Source organism: Caloenas nicobarica, chromosome 11, assembly GCF_036013445.1.
Source record: "Caloenas nicobarica isolate bCalNic1 chromosome 11, bCalNic1.hap1, whole genome shotgun sequence".
NCBI lineage: Eukaryota > Metazoa > Chordata > Aves > Columbiformes > Columbidae > Caloenas > Caloenas nicobarica.
In genome coordinates this window covers 15,687,588-15,708,696 of record NC_088255.1, presented here as the reverse complement: position 1 = coordinate 15,708,696, position 21,109 = coordinate 15,687,588, and the positions used below count along the sequence as shown (strand labels likewise).

The window sequence follows — 21,109 nt, the reverse complement described above, 5'->3', positions numbered from 1 at the left end:
TCAAGATTAACCCTACGTCGGGTATGGGGTTATCATTTTATGATATGTCTTTTTAATTTCTATTTTTCTAAGAGAAAAAGAATTATAGCTTTTTACATCCAGTGAATCAAACTCCTTATAATTAGGGCTGCTGGTTTCCATGGTAACAAGGATCCAACTCCATTTTATGTGAAATAAAAAGGAAAAAAAAAAAAAAGCATAGCTCCACTCCAGCTGTCGGTGTGGTCTGGGCACTGCAAGCTGGCAAAGGGATGGTGCTGTGGACGCAGTGGAGCTCGGCAGTGCTCAGGGCAGATCCGCTCTGATCCCAGAGCCACCGTGCCAGGGGAGGGATGTGCACTGAAACACCCCATCTCCATCTGGCCAAAATCACGGACATGGGCAAGAGGTAGACAGAGACCTCTCCACCCACGTCCCCTTGCCCCAAGACATCACCGCCACTGCTCTTTCTGCAAGAGCAGCGTCGCCCACACCCTTCCCCAAGGGTCACAGCCTCCTCTGTGATGACTTCACCTCTAATAACAACTTCCAGAGCCCCATGGACTCCAGAGGAAAATAAACTCAAGTTATTTTTTCCTTTTACAGTGCTCTTATTTTAAGAATTTGATGTGGGTGTAAAAAGAAAAAGGACACACCTATCGTAGCTGGAATAAAGCGCTGTGGGTATGATGTGACTCTGGCAAATACGAAACTGAATCACACAAGTATCCGCACCGACTCTCTAAAGCAGTAATTTGCCTGGGCCAGGCTTCCGTAACAGATGTTGCCATTTATATATGTAATTTTGTGTTGCTTTTCCAAATATATAAGAAAAAGAAACCAACCCAGCAATATAATAACGAATGCCTGCTGGGGCGGAGAGGCAGGCGCTCAGCAGCATCGCCGCCCGTCTGCCGAGGATGCAGGTCCCCACAGCCCCAGCATCGCCGCGCACCTCAGTTTGGGGAAAAGAAGGAGGATTTTACAGAAAGTGAGGGATAACTGACCATGAGGACACGGTCTCAGTGCCACATCGCTCCCAGTCTGCCATGAACTCTATGAAAGCCACGTGCAACAAGAGATCAATGTCGGCATTGACTTTCTCCATCAGCTTGTGGCAGATAATGACGGCGTCGCCCGCGCCTGATTTGATTTCACAAATCAATACTGAGTGCTTAAGAAGGGAGGTGGCTGGAAAAGGCTTTGTGCGTAGATTTCCAAGGGGAAGAAAGGGAATTTTCTGTTAAAATTTTAACACTGACATTTTGGACAAACAAGCCCTTTTCTTTTGTCCTCTTTTCTTGGAGGCGTGACATGCACATGGGACATGGGACTCAAGGCTTCCCTGGGCCAGGCACAGGGGAAGCATCTCCTGCAGAGCACCTGTATGTCCCCAGGGACCAAGCCCCTTGCAGAGGAACAGCACAGAAGAAAGAATAAATACAGAAGCTCATTACAAAAGGCCACCACAATTGAACTAAGACCTGGGCACCTGGAAAGCTGAGATGACCGAAAGTCCACGAGTAACTTCTATAAAAAGTGGACCTGGTTATTTTCTGTGTGGTTTCTCTCTCTCCTCCTGATTCTGGCAACCCCATACCAAAGCCTGTCTAAATAGTAGCTCAAGGGACACCGGCCGACAGGATGGCCCCTTAAGCCCACAGCTAGACTTTGTGCACCCCACATGATCTGGAGGAAGCTCCTGGCCTCCATCTGTCACCAAAGTTTGGGAGATCATTTCCAATCAAAGCACCATGGACTCTTGCAGCCCTTGTTATGTTGTGTTCCAGTGCCAGATGTCAGGCCAGAGTTGTTCATGCAGTCCAAAAGTCTGGGTACATCCACAAACCATCCCTGCTGACAGGGTGTCTCTTGAAAAAAAAAAAAAAAACCAAACAGACAAAAAAAAACCACCCTAGCAAAACCAAAACCAAACCCAAGTATTTGCACAACATTGAACAGGGGGTTGTTTACTTCTGCTCAAGAATGCCTGTGACTTTCAAATGCTTTCCAAGAAAAACTTTTTCCTTTTTTCCAGTTTATCTTCAACAAAAAATGTTTTTCCCTATCAATTAGGAACCTTAGTTACAGATAAACTATGAGAGAACCAGTTTGGCTGTAGTAAATCTGCTACCGCTACTATACTATAAGCCAAAAGGACACAGATCCAACTTGCTTGAGCTTCCACGTGCTGGTTTGAGAAGCAGCACGGCCATCTCTGTGGCCCCGGTGCTGGCACGGACCTGTGAGCAGCCTGGGAAGGTCATTCCCTCTCGTTTCTCAGTTTCCCCACCTGAGGATGGTGTGCCCTCACTGATGGAAGCTGAACAGTTCCAAAGAAACCTACACAAGGTGTAACCCCACGCAGGGGCAATGAGCCACGGCAAGTGGTGCTGCAGATGCCAAAAATCTGCATGGACTCCGAGGGAGAACAGACACCTCATGGGACAAAAAGCCACCTGGGGACACCGAGTACCTAGAAATGATGTCTGGCTTAGAAAGTCCCCAAGCTGGAAATACTTTGAGTGTGGGAGAGCATCGGAGAGACGTTCAGGCTGTTCCCTTCCTGGCACCGACACAAACCCACCCGTTTACCTGACTCGCCTCCTCCTCTCTGCTCTCAGGTTCTGCTCAGCTTTGCATTCCAAGAACCAGAGCATCTTGCAAACCACCAAATTACTGCTTGTTTGTTTTTTTAGTAGAACGAATAGAAACACTACCTTTGACTAGTCATCCCTTTTGCTTTCAGACACTCATCAGACCTGTTTTTTCTCCCCAAGCTTTAGCAGGTTACAAAAGCACCAAGGAAGTTTTGCCAATGAAGTTTTTCGAACTAAGCTTAACATTAAATAAAGCTCAAATTCACGGGACACTAGACATAAATCCAGCAGGGCCATAATGTGGCACAAGGCATCTGCAAAATCCACTTTGGAAACCCACAGAGGTGCTCACAAAGATATCTACCCCAATCAAAGTGATTTATGTTTTTCACGAATGAGCAATTAACTTACTAGGAAAGAGACAAATTTGATTTTTAATTTGATCTCCATCAAAACAATATTTTCTTGTTGCTATGACAGCTGAAGGAAAACCTCCTACTTCGGTGACAGCCCATTGCCGCACGTCCCCAGCAGCAGTGGCTTGGGGAGGGAATGCAGCCACATGCATCATTTTTGGCTCTCGGTATCTTTGATGTGACAGGGATTTTTAAAAAGGACATACTGAAGCCAAGGACTAGAAAGCCTCTTTGGAGAGGCTGAGGAGAAATAGCTACGAAACGTGGGAGCCTCATAACACCCATGCGACTGGGGACCTGCCAAAGCCCTGAGGATCCTTCCAGGGACCCCCCTGGGTTTCACACCAGGCTCCGGGGACCAGCTGCCCTGCACCATAACCCGAGCTGCATCTCTAATCCAGGATGCACAACTGGAGGGGAAAAAAAAGACATCTGCTGACCATCAGTAGATATGGCAAAGGTCCAACAACAATAACAGAAAGGGCTTAAATACATAACCGTTTCTTTTCCTTACACTCCTCCATGGCTACCAGCCTCACAGTACTGAAGAAGTGCCCTGATGAATAAGTATCTTCTTTCCCTTAGCAACAGTTAGCAACAGAGTCAAGTTTTTCCTTGCTCGAAAGAAACACATCTCCAGCTAACACAGACGATTTAAACGGCAATAAATATAGGACGTGGGTGTAATCAAAAATCACTGAAACGCAAATCACTCTCTTCAGCCTGCGTATTTTAAAGCACGAGCAGAGCTGCCAATGATCTGTAGAAAGAGAGCGGAGAGGGTTAAAGGGGAAAGGGAAAACACAGCAAGATTTTGGGGGAAGACAGAAAGATACTGTCCATTCCTCCTGAGCAAAGCCCAGCCCAGGAACAGCGATGATACTCTGATATTTGCCTTCAGCCCTTAGTACAGCTTGAATATGTGCATCAGATTTCTCTCTCTACAAACTGCAAAGGTCACATATAGTCAAAAATCTGTTAAATGCATAACCCCAGCGCACAGCAAACGTATTCTTTTCACAGCTCTATTCCTTTAACAGTTCATTTAAGACGTCTGCCTTGCATTTTTCCATTTGGCGTTGGGAAAATGTTTTCTTTCACCTGGCGTAGAGCCCAATTCAACAGAAAAAGAAAGCCCTCCCCGTTTCCAGGGGGCCCTGCAGTATAAGGCACGGGATTGATTTTCCCCTTAACTGGGCACCTTCTGGCTCTGTCACCAGGTATTTTGTCCCCTTCCCTTTTGCCCAGGCTCTTTTCCTCCCCTCATAATTTAGAGAAAGAGTTACTCTTTTGTCAGTTCACGTTGCCCTTTCCCTGACGCTACCAGCAAGGGCAATTCGCTACCACCACCTCTGCTCCTCCAAGCATCATCACCACCATCGCCACCGGTGCCTGTGTGAGCCCTCTCCCCATCCCACCTCCCCAAGCCTTGGTCCCAAAGAAAGCAAACCCCTGAGGCCACCATCCCAAGAAAAGTGCTGCAAGGCATGGGTCCAGCTGGGTTTTCTGGTGACACCTCCACTGCTCTCCACTCCACCAAGAGAAAAATTCTCCATTTCCATACGAATCGCAATGCCTTAAAAAACAACAGGAATCACAGCTAGACCATAGAACGTAGCCTGGCTTCTACCCCAAACCAAGCAAAGCCGAAAATCATGAACTGCAAAACAAAATCACAGGGTGGTCCTGCTGACAATATGCTGCTGGAGGGTAACGGGAGAGCCCAGCAGTTCAATGGGGAAAACCGGCTCTTCAGGGTGCCTGGCTCCTGGGGATACTGGAGGGACAGCAGGGAGATGGTGATGGAACCAGGCAGCTCCAAGGCACCCAGATTTTTTTTCTCTAGAGACTCAGAGAGCTAACAGCATTTGGTTCCTGCTGAGTTTTTCAGGCTAAAAGATTGTTTCAATTTTATTTAATTATGGATTTTTTTTTTAATTGAAGGTGGAAATGGCAGAAGGTAGCTCCACAACTGAGGAAGCCCAGCTCCTCAGCTGACATTGCGTAAAGCCACATCCCCTTCTTCACCCGGTTCTATTCCAATAATGGAAAAGTCTCAGGTGCTTTTGTCTAAATAGTTATCGACTTCAGAGCAGGAAAAGTCCTTGACTTGGTGATGAATCGAGGGCTGATTCCCACTCCATCCACCGTCAGGACGAGACACTGCGCTGTAACACACGTCACAAGGCCGTGCTGTACGGATTTGTAGCTAAAATGACTCTGTAGAATGACGCCAGCTGTGCCGACTGAGAATTGGGCTACTTCATGTTTATCTATAATATGTAGATATTTAAATCCCTAAGCCTGAAGTAAAATAATTTAGAAGCTCCAGCTATAAAAGATCTGCTCCCAAATCCTCATTGCTTTTCAATCCTAGTCTCCAACACATTCTATTCTTTCTGCCTTTAATGTGCCCTTAAGGTGGGGATTAGGTAGGCATTTGATTATGTCTTTTATGTTTATAGCAATTCATTTCCAAACCTTTACAAAGTTTAATTAAATGCTACATCTTTACTGCCTCATCCTGAATTGATAGAAAGCAGCAGAGAAAAATCTGTCCTCAAACAAAATTTACATTTCTAAAGCACCTTTTTCTGTGCAAGCACCTTGGGGCTACTGCATAAAATCATCCTGAGCTGCCTTAAGATGTATCAGTGCAGACATCAAAGCAGCTCTAATACTGAGCCTCATGCAGACCCGCAGACAGCTGAGATCACTACGTTCGCAAGCAAGAAATAAAACAGCTCCTGCCAAAACCAACCATCAATTCTCTCAAAAGGTGGCTGTGGGGAAAGCAAGAGCAGCAGCCAAACTCCAGCAGAAAAAAACAACCTTCACCTTGGAGAAAGCTCGCAGGAAGGGGCCCGGTAGCCAAAAGCATGGCGGTCAGCACGGCACCTCATCCAGCCCCCATTCGGCCCCCCAGCCTATTTTTTTGAGCATCACTATCCACAAGAGGAGACACCGTCACGTTCCCATGAAGCTGAAGGGGAGCTGAGCATCCCCAGCAAGGAGGAGAGCTCAGCACAAACAGCTCTCCAGAGCTGCGAATGACCAAGCCATCTCCAAAGGTAACACTACTCGACCATAAAGACTTCCAGTGACCGGGAAATGTAATGCCATTTCTTTAAAATCCGGACCCTTAGAGTTGGTTGCAGTCAGGGTCACACCAACCCTGGCTCAGTGAAAGGCCACGTACCAGCACACATCATCATTTTGCAGAGAGGACACCGTCCAAAATTTATTTCTGTTCAGCATTTAGGAGCTGAGAAACTGAATTTGAAGCCAAGTTTTAACTGCAGGTTGGAAATCAGGATTTTGCCCCATTTTAAAGTCTGGGAACAGCAGAAACCATGCTCAGGAACTCTCGGATCAAAAAGACATGGATCTCATAAGATTAGCTGAACTCTGCAGCTTTGCCCTTTGGGGCCAAGACAGAAGAATGATATCAAATTTTTATCAGCTAAATAATTCAAGCCTAGCTTGAACACCACCACATGTCTGCAGTCCATCGGAATAAATTCAAAGCGCAGTAGTAGAATACTAAAAAGATTTAGTTAAAAATCTCACAGGTCGGGTAGCATCAAGGCCAAAGCTGCAGACAGTTCTTTGCACAGACATATAAAATGTTGAGTCGGTAGCAAGATCCCTGTTTTCTGCTTTCCTGCAGCTCTTTGCCTGTCCCTTCAATGATACAAAGGGGGTGAGCCTCCCAGGATGTTGTGCCTCGTTTGCTGCATCCCCATCCTATGGGCTTCAGGGCAGCATGGGGAGATGAGATCTTTGCAGGTACGAACGGTGCATGAAATCCACCCAAACTGGCCACCTGAGCTCCCTGTGCCACAGGCCAATTCAAGCCCTTTAAACAGCTTAGGAGGGATTTAAATCATTGATCAGCCTTGCAGTTGCGCTCTGTGCTGGGCTGAAATTTCAGTCGGGTCACCGTGGTTAGAAACCCCACAAGTGCACTCACCATCCTGCTGCTGCAAACTCATCCATCACACACATCCAAACAGCTTAACTTTTCCTGGATCACACAAAGGTACTTCCCAGCGAGAACCACGGTCGGGCCAAATTTTGGCCTTCTGGCTGCAGTTGTTGCCATTGAAGAGCATTAAGAAGATGTAAAGCCGTACTCTACCTCGCCTAAGAAGCCCTGCAAAGGCCAGACATTTTTTATTCAAAGGCTGTCATCACAGGTTTTGCACCGAAGATCACTTTCCAGGTCCCTGGGAAAATCATGGCACATCTCCCAATGACCTCCCCAGGGCCAGGATTTCACCCCAAACTTGGAAGAGCTCAGGCCAAAAAGAAAGTTTAGCCAGTTCCTGTGTGTGCTCGGAGAAAGCGGCTGGAGCAGAAAGCCAGCGTTTCACAGCACTAGCAGCCCTGCAAAATTTTACAAGACACAACCCTCGCGTTAGAGGATCCGTTTCTTTCGTCATAAAATATACTCGGCCTTCCCACAAAGTCCTTTTATTGGTCCATTTGGCTACTTGCTCCTTTTATGAACTACTTGAGCTCCTGGATCATCTGGAAAAGCCCAGGAAGACAGGGAAGCTGAACCACGACATGCTTGCCATCCGTAACAACCTTCTCGGCCACCATGACTTGGGCACCGCGCACCAAAGTTCAGAAGAGAAAAGCCAGCAGATGGCCCAGCTGGATTTCATCACCTGAAAGGAAGCACACAGCATCTTTTTAACCTGTTTCTTCTTACTTTCTGCAAGGTTTTGGATAAAAATACCCCCAAACCAGGTACTTTTCACCTCAGCCCCAAATCCACTTGGCAGCAAACAAGAGGTTAAGACTGAGCATTTTCTTTTTTTTACCAGCCTTCTCTACCCCTTCCATGGGGGTCCTTTAACGGCTACAGTTAAAGACCAATCTTGCACGGAGGTCCACACGCTAACATAACAACATATTTTAACTGTGTATTTAAGTAGTTTCATTTCTATTGACATTGGCTAAGGTGAGTCCTAAGGCTCGTCGGTCTCCAGCACAACCATGAGCGCAGACTTCCGAGCAACGCATTGCCAAATCTCCTTTAATGACGACAAGCTCCTGCAAAACAGTTCATAACCAACATTCCCCAAGGAGCTGGGTGCCTGAAGCACTCAGTGTGCTAAGGTCAGAGCTTTGTGACACAGTCAGTGCTGAAAAAAGACCAGCGAAGCCTTACAAGAGAGGAAAAGCCAAGCAGCACGAGCAGAAACGTGCCTGGCTCCACACATCTGCTCCTGCCTCAAAACCTGGAGCTGATGGGGCAGAGCTGGGGTCCTGCAGCCCCAGCTATGGTGTTCCATCTTGCTTTTGGTCCCAAACCCAGAGCTGCAAGAGTTCATTCCCAGTCACGTTCCCCCAGCCCATCAACCCAGGTGGGAGCATTTAACTGGTGGTGGCAGCACCCAGCTGTTCTCACAGCTCCAAAATGTGCAACGCAAGAATCACCATAATGGCACAAAACACCCCATCCCAGAGTCCAGGTCCGGCCAGATCTCCAGAAAAGCAATTATCTGAGCAGATCAATATAACAGCATTTTTATCCCAGTAAGAAGGTGCTTCACAGCACGCAGGGAAGCTTGTACCCTTGAAATTATTCACGTATTTAATGTCTTAGCTGTACCAAGCTCTTGTGAAATAACCAGGCAAAGGTGAACTCTGGTTGCAACAATCCTGTGGAGAGGCTGTTATAAGCCCTATATATAGCAAGGAGCTCTGCTGCCCTCCCAAATAGCAGGGTCTATTTTAAAAATCCTTACTATTGTAATCTTGGATTACTCCCTACCACCCAAATCCATTTCATTTTAATTAGCAGCCATCATTATAAGGCCCCTCCAACATTTCCATATTTCTCTGATCATTACAGTCCACAGATTCTCAGTAGCAAAATCTACCCAGCTGTGTATTTTGCATAAACTGGTTATCTTGAACCACATGCCCTCTCACTCTTTTTACCAGCCCCATATTTTATACAACAGTGTTGACACTTGCAGCCCCTTGCAGGAGTAATGCTTTGAGAGATTTAGATTAAGTAGCTGGGGGAGACAGAAGAAATCTGAATTCTTCTTGAATTAATGACTAAAATCTGAATATTTGGCGTGGCATCTTACAGTTTCACCAGGAAACACATCACCCAAAGTGCAGCATAAAATCCAGCTGCCCTGGATATTTGAACAGTGCTGCGGCAAAGTCAAAAACGGAATATGGACTCAGCATCGGGATTCTCTATTCCTTCTTAAAAGAAACACAAGGTGCATTAGGAGCTCAATGAAAAACATGTTTTGGTAATGTCTGTGCGATTAGCTACAGGAAAGAAAGCAAGCAAATAAAAAAAAAAAAGTCCCCTCCATTTCTGTTGGAAAAACCTTAACACACCAGGTGAGGTCCCAGTTTCCATGACTGACCCTGGGCAATGAAGCACACATCTCCATACCTGCAGGATGGGGTCCCTCACTAGCAAGCAGGAGCTCCATCTTCCAACTAAGGATGCTCCAGCCAGCACCCAGTCCTGTGTCTCACCCATGGGGCTCCCTGCCCCATCCACCAAACTCACTATTTCAAGTTTCTTTAAACAGCTGGTAACTTCTAAAGGAGGGGATGAGTATCATCTCAAGGACTTTCCTAAGAGCCCTGAAACTCCACCAGCTTTGGTGCTGCCCAGAGCGAGACCACAGCACTGCAAACTGCAGCACAAAACCCCCCAGCTGCCAGATGTGCTGCCTCTTTTCTAGAAGAAAGGACTCATCATTTCGCATATCCTGATATTATCTGCCTTTCAAGACCTTTCCTTGACTTGGGGTAGTCCCTGGCATCATAAGATGGCTCCAGACTTCACATCTTTGCAAGGAAAATGAAGATTGCAACCCTTTGCTAGACGGGGCCTCTTCGCTTTCCCCTCTCAGCATGCTTCAGTCCCCTCCGAAGCTCAGCGTAACACCAGGCTGAGCATTAATCAACACAACATGCGCTTCATCCAACTTCAGCAACCACTGCGAATATTTGAGTTTTATATTATGTGCTGGGATTATTTTTATATATATGCCACCCTGTGTCTTTTTATATACACACTCACACATGTATATAAGCAAACACACACACAGAGTATTTCATTTCTGCAAAATATAATTTAAGCACAGTGACTTTTTCTTTTTATTTCCCTTCAGGCAGCTCCAAGCAGCAGCCTCGCAGCTTGGCGATGCCGAGTGCCCTCTGCTGTACACAGAGACAAATGCTCCTTTGTTTGAAAAGAAGATTTATTATTTTTTTTATAACTTTACTTCAGACAAAATATTTACTAAAACTACGTTTGATCATTTTGAGCACAACACGCAATACTAACGTCACCAGATTTCCCCTGTCAAGTTGAAAGATTCGCACCTCTTACAGGTTGCATCAGCAGACAGTGAATAGTTTGGGCTGGAACTGCACAGGGTATGGTGTGAAATGTTTTATTTATATGTTTGAAAATAGCAAAGGGAAATTAGAACAAACAATATAGCTTTACGATTCAGGCGTTTATCAGATAGCCTTCACACTTCGGCAGATTGCAGATATTAGAGGTACAAGCTGAAACTATCACATGGCAACACAAAATCATTTTTCTTTTGTTAGGCAGCATTATTCCTGCTACTGGAAAGAAAAATAATATTAAAACATATTCAAATACATGTATTTGAAACTGCTACATGTTGTAATAAATTATGCCCTCGATATTAAAAATCTGAGCTACACTGCACAAACCTGACTTAAGAATATTAACTTTTATTGTCTTCTCACGTTCCAGCTCTCCTCAAATCTGACATTTAAAGGGGCTGCATTTCCAGCACATGGCCTTTATGGCACCAAACGCAGATTTAATATGGCACAGCCACAGCTCCATGATGAGCATTTCCATTTGTTTGGCAGGCAAGAATAGAAAGGGAATCAGCCTTGTCCCTGCCCCACTGCCACTTCTTCAAATGCTGCATAATCTTAAACAAAAGCCTGACTTCTGTAGAGTTGTGGGGTTTGCAAAAACAGGGATTGAATCATCTGCAAAGTGTCAGGGCAGGTTACGAGACGAGCCCAGCAGCATCTCTGCAAAGGGGTCCAGCCACCTCCACCCAAAGCAGACAGGTCAAAGGCCAACCAGCTCTTCACCCATGGACCAAACCCTGCCACGACGAGCACCTGACAGCTCAGGGAGGACGGAGCAGCGCCGCATGGCACGCAAACATCAAAATCCCAGTTATTGGCATCACGAGGTATTTTTTCCCTTCTGCTTCACGCTCCTGCAGAAGGAGACATCTTTTTTTAACCTGTCTCTGTGCAACACCTCGGCTCCACAAGCAGGGTCCATCTGCTCCACAAAGCTACGTGTGCAAACCTCTGTGCTGCCGTGGGCAGGGGTCAGAGCATCCATGGGTGCCGTCTCCAGTGATGCCCAGGCCGCCGGGTGCTCCCATGCAGCTGCCCCATCAGTCGATGAGCTGGCTGCCGACTGAGACAGCCACACCAGCACAACTGGTTCCCCATCCCTTCCAGTGACTCATTGCAAAACCTTCCAACTTCCAGTATTTGTATTCGCTTCATGGCTTGGACTTCCTAGAGGAGGCAGTACCCAGGAAAACAACCCTCCTCTTACATCCTCCTGTAAATGTGTCCACATGAAGCTGATAAAAAATATTCCAGCTTATCTTTTTAAATGAAATATTTTACCAGCATTTTTTCCAAACAAAATGTTGATATTTTTTACAACTTTTCATCTTGCTATTCTCAGGGATTCTTGTCCTAGATTCCCCATCTTGGTTGAAGGCCAAGCATCACTAGCTGAGCCAGAGGGAATATAAAAGCATCTTTCTAAGACGCTATAGAAAGGAAGAAGAATTGGACCCTGGGAGCCAATTCACTTTCATGCCTTGGGTATTTAAGCATCAAACACACATTTGTGAGCTGACAGGAGGTAAAAAGGTGGCTTTGAGACTTTATGGTGTCTAAAGAAGCCTCTGAAAGCATCTTTTTACCAACTAGAGTGCAAGAGAAAATCAGGAGCAGCGATGCATCCCAGAGTGTGGCTGCCAGGTCTCTGAGGAAAGCCAGTGGAGGGGACAGCCAGGCTCGCCAGCCACTCCTGGTGGCACCACAGGCACAGAGCGCTTGCAACCACCGCTCCACTTGCAAAGCAAACTGCTGAAGGCAAGGAAACAGGAACCACCCAAGACACGCCGGGGAGGTTTCCTATGGTTACTGCTGCCATGGAAATATTTTTTTGTTGGCTTGATCTAAATGATATCTGGCTTCTCAGCTGCACTACACTTCCCGCAAGGTTGGGTTAGGTCCTTAGACCTGCATCCAGCTACTGAGGAGCAACCACATCGAGCACTGGCTGCCTTCGAGTGACCTGGAGCATCTCAAATCTGAGCCGCTCAGGGCTTTCCTCCCGGCTCCCCCAGGGCCCATGGCTGGGTTTCAAGGAGAAGAGAAGGAGGGAAGAAAGCGGGATAGGGGAAAGGAGGGGGGGAAAGACATCTTCTACTAATTGCTCACAGCTGTGGCCAAGCAGCTCCCATTTCAGCTGCCAGGAGCTGCAGCCGGCGGGAAGCGCTGGGACGAGCGCTCCTGCTCTCCTTGACAGCCTCTGGAGCAAGAGAAACCCCTCGCAGGGAGAGGGACTCTTCTCCATCCATCCACAGCTTCTGCATAGGGATTTCAATAATTGTATTTATATACTCCCCTTATCAGCAAGAGCAGCCATTATGTCTTTTATCACCATGGCAGTAGCATCTGCATGAGGGCAATTTATAGGGGATGAAATATTTGCTGTGATGGCTGAGTACAAAGTGCCTCCCTCTGCGGTAAGAATAATAATTGTAATACTTAGCTCTCTAAGTGTTAAGCTCTGACATCAGGGCCCTGCGGAGAGCAAAGAGCAACACACAGAAGAAAAAATGGTCTCTCCAGCAGCAGAAAGGAGCACCCTGAATTTTATAGACATCTCTCAGCCTTAGCATTGATGAACCTGAGAAAGGCTCTGGCCATTGGCCGCCTCAGGGCTGCACTGGTGCTTGCCCAGAGCCCGCAAGGACATGACAGCCCACAAGAAAAAGGCTCTTTACAGCCATACTCACAAGACTTACCCAGAAAATTAGTCTTCCTCGCACCAGACAATTCTGCTAATGTTACAAATTCCTCCGACATTACATAGTGACCACAGAGATGCTGCGTGCGCAGGGAAGAGTCCCCAGCCCACGTTTCCCTCACCACGGCTGGGAGATTATTCATCCGAGAAAAAAGCAAATTTCCAAATGAGCATCGTGAATTGCAAAACCATCTGCCAAAGGTCTCAGCTGATACTATCAGCCGTCCTTAAGCTCGGTGATAGACTTACAAGCCAGACAATGAAAATGCAATTGATTATTTGAAGAGTGACTCACTGGTGTAACGAGAATGGATTACTGGGAGGGGCAGGGGAAGAATGTCTTTGAAATAAAAAAAAAAAAAAAAGAAATGACTGCAGATTGACTTTTTAAAGACAAACAGAAAGGGAACAAAACCCAAGAAGAACTCTTGAAAGCACTGAACAGATCTCGACAGGGGAGAGCAACAAAGAGGAGGGCAGCACTCGGCAGGTGTTGGCCAAATAGCTGTGCCCCGGCCCCCTCCAGCTGAGGATCTCAGGTACCAGCATTTATCCACCCCATGCGCCTTTCTTTCCAAATTGGTGGAGCTTTTTCTTTCACGCTGCACTGTGCTTGTGACAAAGGCCTGTTGCAAACCCTCTGTTAAAGGAGTAGGAGTTTTGCCTCCCCGCCGAACACGTGCCGCACGCCCGGGCAGGCGATGGCAGCCGTGGGTGGCACCACCAGGGCTCTGTGGGATCCAGGGCTTGGTGGGATCGGTGGGATGCATCCTGCAGGGAAAATGGACTCTGCACAAGGGTCGCTTGTGGGGCTAGCAAGGAGGACCAAGAGGGCTGAAGCTGCAGCAGGGCAGCAAAACCCAATAAGGAGATGGAGATGCTGAGGGCAGGGATGACAGCCTGGCTTTGTGTGCCATGGGACCGATGCAACCCTTCATCCTCACCTCCTCTGTCTCCTTGCACCAGCTCAGCAGAGGCTTCAATAACCAATTTAACCCATTCACAGAATCACAGAATGTCAGGGATTGGAAGGGACCTCGAAAGATCATCCAGTCCAACCCCCCCCGCCGGAGCAGGAACACCCAGATGAGGTTACACAGGAAGGTGTCCAGGCGGGTTTGAATGTCTCCAGAGAAGGAGACTCCACAATCCCCCTGGGCAGCCTGTTCCAGTGTCTGTTACCCTCACTGAGAAGAAGTTTCTTCTCATATTTAAGTGGAACCTCTTGTGTTCCAGTTTGCACCCATTGCCCCTTGTCTTACCATTGGTTGTCACCGAGAAGAGCCTGGCTCCATCCTTGTGACACTCACCCTTTATATATTTATAAACATTGATGAGGTCACCCCTCAGTCTCCTCCAAGCTAAAGAGCCCCAGCTCCCTCAGCCTTTCCTCATAAGGGAGATGCTCCACTCCCTTAATCATCTTTGTGGCCCTGCACTGGACTCTCTCCAGCAGTTCCCTGTCCTTCTTGAACTGAGGGGCCCAGAACTGGGGCCCAGAACTGGACACAATATTCCAGATGTGGTCTCACCAGGGCAGAGTAGATGGGGAGGAGAACTTCTCTCAACCTATTAATCCCCCCCCGGGCTTGAGAGGGATGCATGGGGTGCACAGGACCTTCTGCATCCATCGGCGCTGAGCTGTTAGATCACCACGTCCCACTAAATCACACCCTACAAGGCACCTCAATCCATCACTGCAGCCTCCAGCGCCAACAGCTTTTTGCTTGAAGGAGATCCCCACTGCAAATCCATCCCACTTCTGAGGTCCGTGGGTCTGTCTTGGCCAATTCCATCCCGAAAGGCTCGGTGGGGCAGCTGTGCTTTGCATGGCGTCCAGCAGCACAGCCCCATGGCCAAAGCACTGGGAAAGCGCTTGCCGGCTGCCATTCTGCCTTCAGGATGGCAAACCCCACTCACTCACACCAGGCAGGTAACATTTCACTCTTTGCATACCAAGAGTGAGCTGTAGAATTTTTTCCAAAAAATATAGTCCAAAAACCTCTCGCCGACTTTTAAAAATATTTGTTTCGTCTAGAAGTAAAATATCACATAAAGTCAGAATTCAGGGTTTGCCCACTGTGCCACCTCCATCATTCGTGTCATTCACAATCACTCCAGAAACAGAATAAACCCCTCAAACCAGCCCAAAACCCACAACAGCTTATTCGTGTTTTTTCACCCCATTCATAAAAGTACAATTGCACAAGGCTGCTTCGAAACAGACAGAAAATGTACCCACACTGCCCCTTCTCTGGGAGAAATTCTGCTTTTTTGGCTTTTGCCTGCAGCTCAGCTGCAAGGGAGCTGGGCAAAGCCCGGCAGCAGAGCAACTCCAGTTACAGCAGCTGCAGACTAGGGCTCTGTGTTCAGCTGAAATTTAATCAAGAAGTGTCTCAAACTCCTTTGAGTTCTTGCAATACAATCCTGAGTGGCTTGTAAAGGACTTCAAACAGGCTCCCCGGGCTTGCCCGGATACAAGTACATACCTCACCTGCTCTTTTGTACATCACATACAAAAAAATTAAAGAATTTATTTTGGGCTTTTTGCCAGGGACAACACTGCCTCCAACATTGCAAAGCTCTGTTAAAATGGATATCATGTCTCCCAGCCAACGCAAACAGGATACCTTATCAGTCTCGTCTGTTTTAAGTGCTGTTTCAGCAGCAGGGCATGAAGATGTGGAAGGGACAGGCCAAAAAATTGGTTGGGAGTTCCTTAAATGCAACTCTGTGCTCAACATTTATGAAAAGACAGATTGTCCCAGGGCAGGACGAAGCTGATCCCTACACTACAAACCACCCAAACTCCCACCCTGATGGGCCGGCTGCCTCTCGGCAGAGACGCTGTGGGAACAGTGGCAGCAGCACAAGCCATCACTAGTTACCCAGCTCTTTTCCTACTGCCACAGGGCTTGAAAACTCAAAGAAAAAAGTAGACGCTGATTTTTCAAACGCTCACACAAGTGCTTAATCTCACAGACGTGAGTAAATAGGACACCTGAAGTCATTTATGCCAAGCAAAGTGCATGCGCCAGAGCTGAGCTTCAGTGCACACAGCGGCCACCCATCCCAAACCACCCAGGACGCAGAGGTTGAAGGACACTGACTTGGACAATGAGTAACCTGGCAGGGAATCAGTCCACTTGGCCCCTCTACAGTCCCTCAGGGACTCACCTCCAGAGCAGCGGGATGGACCACAACGGGATGGACCGCACCAGCCAAGTTTTGCCTATTTCAGTAGGTTCCCCATTGCAAAATGAAAAATTTAGTAAAACCCACTGAGTCCGACACAGGTCGCCATGGCAGCGCTGTGCGCAGAAGCCCATTCTAGATAAGGTATTGCTATTCTCACATCTCCAAAGCCTTTCAAATAAACATGCAAGGAAGTGTGGAATATCTGAATCCTAAAGGAGAGGCACAAAGCATGTTATTCACGAAAGGGAAAAGCTGGGAGTGTGTGTGTAAGATACATAACCTATGAAAAATGCTGAAAACATATGGAAGCAATAATCTGTACTTTTTTTTTTTGGAAAGTAGAAACAAATGCTTCAGAATTTGGTGTTATTCGTTCACGTGCTGTGTTACAAATATTATTTTTTCTGCTCTCTGGATGAGGCACTGGGCATCAAACCGGAGACCCTAACGTGCCCCAGGATGTGAATCCGTGCCTGCTGGATGTCCCTCCTGCAGGCTGGGCCAGCGCCAGGCAAACACCGACTGAGGCTGCAAACATATGGAGAATTTTGCATTGCTCGCCACACTTGAGCAGATAATGTCCAGAGCACCAGGCACTGGACAAACACGCAAAGAAAATAAACATCCACTGTCACTAGCAACTCCCTGCCTACAGTCAACAAGGCAGAGGTGGGAGTTGAAAAGTGACCTACCCACCATCACCCAGCAACCTCAAACATCTCTTGGCTTCTGGTCAACCACCTCATTTATCAGGTCACCATCTCACGACACACCTCTCTTTTTCCTTGTCTATCAGCTGAGCCTTGTCTATAGGTTTTTCTGATCTAGTGGTCAACCACAACCCTGTGGGCTGTTCCTGTTATCATGTGGGATCTCCAAGTGGTCTCTCCTGAGAAGCTGAAAAGTTCGTCCTCGCAGATGCTTCCACATCTGACGAAGCAAGATGAGATCAGACTTCTGTGGGACCGGCCACAGTACATTATAGTGAGATGCCGAGTTATGGAAACAAATAAATGCTCAAAACAATTGTATGCACCAAAACTTCACTTGTTAATATGGAGTATTACTGAGTATGAAGTTAACGGTCATGTATATTTACCTTGGAAGATAAGGGCCAGGCACTACGTTCTGTACAAACACATGCCACCAATATTAAGACTCTGTTGCATGAAGAGAACCAGATCTATTCCGTACCAAAACATGATTCCAAGGGACAAAGATTACGCAGCACATGCAAGAAAAAAGAGACCCCAAGAAAAAACGTAAAATGTAATCTCACACTGAAACTACAACCCCAGTAAGCCAGTCCTTGTCTTTATGTCATGTTTATTGCTGTTATTTAAATGCTTCTGCAAGCCACAAGAATAACTATGGCAACAAAGACTTCTCCGAAGGTTTTCAGACACTATTTTTAAAATTATCTTATCAGCCACAGCATCTGAATGCCTTCCCTCTGAAATCAGCCACACGCCAGTGCCTCTGCAGGCTTTGCAAACCAGGCAGTACATCCCCTCTCCTCAAATCAGAGCTCAAACACTGTCTTAAGATTTAGGTGTCCTGCATCTACAGTTTAGCTAGTGTTTTTGGAGGAGAAGGTAGGGAGCAGGGAACAGAAAGGTCTGTTGAACTGCAAGAGTATCGGTTTTTGCAAAGCTTTCTCAAGGAACAAACAAACCATACTTCTGTGTGCTAAACACATGCCAATCTCCCAACACGAAGGATCCGCTATTTTAAATACAGTACGAAGGCTGCAATTTGACTTCGCCCAGAGAAAATCCGAAATTAGTTCTTCACAGTAGGCTTAACAGCAGCAAAAGCCACTCGCTGCCTTCCCAGAGCTGCCAACCATTTGTCACCTTTAAGGTTTGCATATTCACACTAATTGCACCAGGACTAGGTTATAAATTCCCTTCCCTTCCCTCCTCCCAGACCACCTCCCTCGCAGGCTTTTCTCTCCAAGACATTATGCAAAAGACACTCCTAATGGCTATTCATCCACCAAACTCCAGTGACAGCTTTATTTAATGCCAAAGCTTGTTAACAAGCTGAATTGCACACAGTTTAATGTCATGCAGATCTGATTAGAAAACAGCAACTGGGCTCCTAAGGAGTTGGGAGATTTTTGTTGAATTTGATTTCACTTTTTCCACACAAAGCCAGCTTTCAAGTATCGACCTGTATTAATAAGGATTTGGTTATGTACACCCAATTTCCATTCTTCAGACCACAGCCCACACAGATGAACTTTTCAGTCCTTACGTACTTTACTGACAACCTAGCATAAAAGAAAGGCGATGTGATTAGAAGGAGGAGTCATTTTGCTGTTCGGGCCACGGGAAATTGGGGGTTACACCAGTTATAGTCTGATAGCCACGTCCTCACAGACTTCATGCCCAAAGACGATGGAACTCAATCTTCAGTCTTTCCAGACAAACCACTTATTTTCTCCTCTTCAGGGCTAAATGATTTAAAACCGAAAATCGAATTTCTGCCTTACAGGAAGAGGCAAAAGTCTGTGGCACACAGGAGATCAAAGAGCTACAAGGGGTAAGATGGAGGTGGTGGGGTCCAGTTTAACTGTATCTGTAACACAGGGTGTTTTCAGTTCCTTGCTTCCCCCCAAGTAGTATTAAATAAGCCAACATTTTTACAAGATAATGCACCCACTACCTTGAATTTGAGATTACAATTTCAGAGCAGAATTAAGAAGATTCAAAGACAAACTCTAAAACCAGGGACATTTTTTAATTACTTATCAATCCTCTTTCATCTTATTTTTGCACATCAACTACAGTACACAGGTTGGTTTTATTCTGAAAAGAAAACAGTTTCACAGAATGTAATTTATTTTTGAGTGGTTTCCCTGGCTCAGGAGGTATGCATGTGCTTCCAGGAATGACAAATTCAACCAACACTCAAAGCCGACTCCTCATCTGAGAAAAGTGGCTTTTAAGGGAACGTACAGAAGTCTTTGGCATCTAACAAAGCAATTTGCCTGCTTGATGGAATAGCTGCACATATCACACCTAAAATCACAGGTAACCAGAAAATACACAGTCCTGCATAATTACATATACGACAATGCCTGCATGAGCAATGGTTTCAGTGCCTGCAAGCTTATCAGTTTCTTCTCCCTACAGCATATCACCAGTTCCTATCTTTGAAGCAAAAAAGTCCCATTTACATTTATCAGCAAAACTCTGCTATTAAAGGATTATAAAGAGGCTCACAAATCTCTAGTGGTTCATTGATCTGGGTTTGTATCCTTAATCTGCGGATTTCCTCGAAAACCCTTGTTTTTTTTCCAATCTCACTCTGCACATCAAGGTACCTCTGAGCATCCCCAGCAGGGGCTGGCTATGCAGAGGGCACGGGCTCCGGAGCACGTTTTCAACCTACAAAACTACCATTAAAAATTCGCCTGCTTACATGTTCCTGGCATTAACAGACCATTCACTAGTAAAAAATGAATGTGCATGCTCTCTATTGTGTTCTGGCAAATAGGTTGCCTTTGTTTTAATTGCCTAATTACTCTTCTATCAAGGCAATTAAATGTGAATGCATATGCAGGAGGGCTCTCAGCTTGTCCAGTCCTCCACGCAAAGTAAGTTGGTGTAAAGGATGCACACAAGCTGCAATGCCTTTGGGGGATGACCCCTACCCCTACCCCCTGAGCCCTCACCCTTCTCCTGCCCCACGGGATGTAACCCCTTCCTTCCCAAGAAATGGCTGCTGGAACAATCCACATGGTTTTAGCAAAACTCCTTGCTTGTGTACAGGGTCCCTCCAAAAAGGGCAGCCAGGAGACAGCTACGGGTGGTCCTGGCAGGCTGGAACCTCCTGCTCCCCTTTCTCTGGCACACAGGGTTTTGCAGGATCCGGCACAAGGTGCCGGTGCAGAGGGCACGATGCGAACAGATCTGTGACACCACCTCTCATCTGACACTCCCTAGACAGCTGGGTGCCTCTTCTGCTTGGCCATTTGGCCTTCAAAGGGATGCTATCAAAATTCGCTTCATTTTTCAAAAGCCGCTGGATAGTTGCACCCTCTGACATAACAAAACTCAAACTACAGCACCTCGTAAGTCCTTGGAGCAGAGGAGAAATACCTTTGGTGACAACCCTTTTTCTTCACATCCTACAGCTGAAACTTGTCCTTTTAAGCATGATGAAGTGCCTCTGTGACAACACCTGCTACCCCAAACTTCAGCTGCGAGGAAACCTGGGACAGCTTGGGAAAGCCTTTACAAGCCCTGAAAAGAAGACAACTCAGGGTGACCTTATAAATCTATTAACACGCACGTGGCAGATTCAGGTCACGGGGAGGGCGTCAGGAGACCACAGCTCCTGCAGCCTGGGAGAAGGAGACACCTTCACCTTCTGAAGGTCTGAGGTGGGACACAGTGCACTTGGACGTGTCACCAGCACCTGCGGAGGGCCAGACTGAAGGACCACGGCGAGCCCCACAGTGAGCCCCACCTGCTGCTACACATCCCTTGGGGCAGACCTCAGCCCACGGACCCCATCCCACTGCACCTTGGAGCAAATGCCATCAGGAATGACTGTTTGTAAGGCTGAAGCTTAAGGTACAACTCAACACGAATAAATCAGTCCCTCTCCTCACTCTGAACCTGCACCTAATCTGCTGAGATGCCACTCCGAGAAGTAGGGCAGAAGCCAGGAGGAACGCCGAGTGCAGCAGGTGCTGGAAAAAAGGGTATAACTATAAAACAAAGTTAAAAGGTCACCAAGAGCTCCCTGGCCTACTAAGTCTGTACACCAGTTCCTGGAGCTCA

At 46.8% G+C, this 21,109-nt stretch overlaps 1 protein-coding gene across 2 annotated transcripts in view; it reads right to left on the bottom strand.

Annotated features, from left to right (window-relative positions):
* Positions 1 to 21,109, bottom strand: part of PRICKLE2 (prickle planar cell polarity protein 2) — a 117,365-nt gene that overhangs the window by 85,050 nt on the left and 11,206 nt on the right. The window lies entirely within an intron of this gene.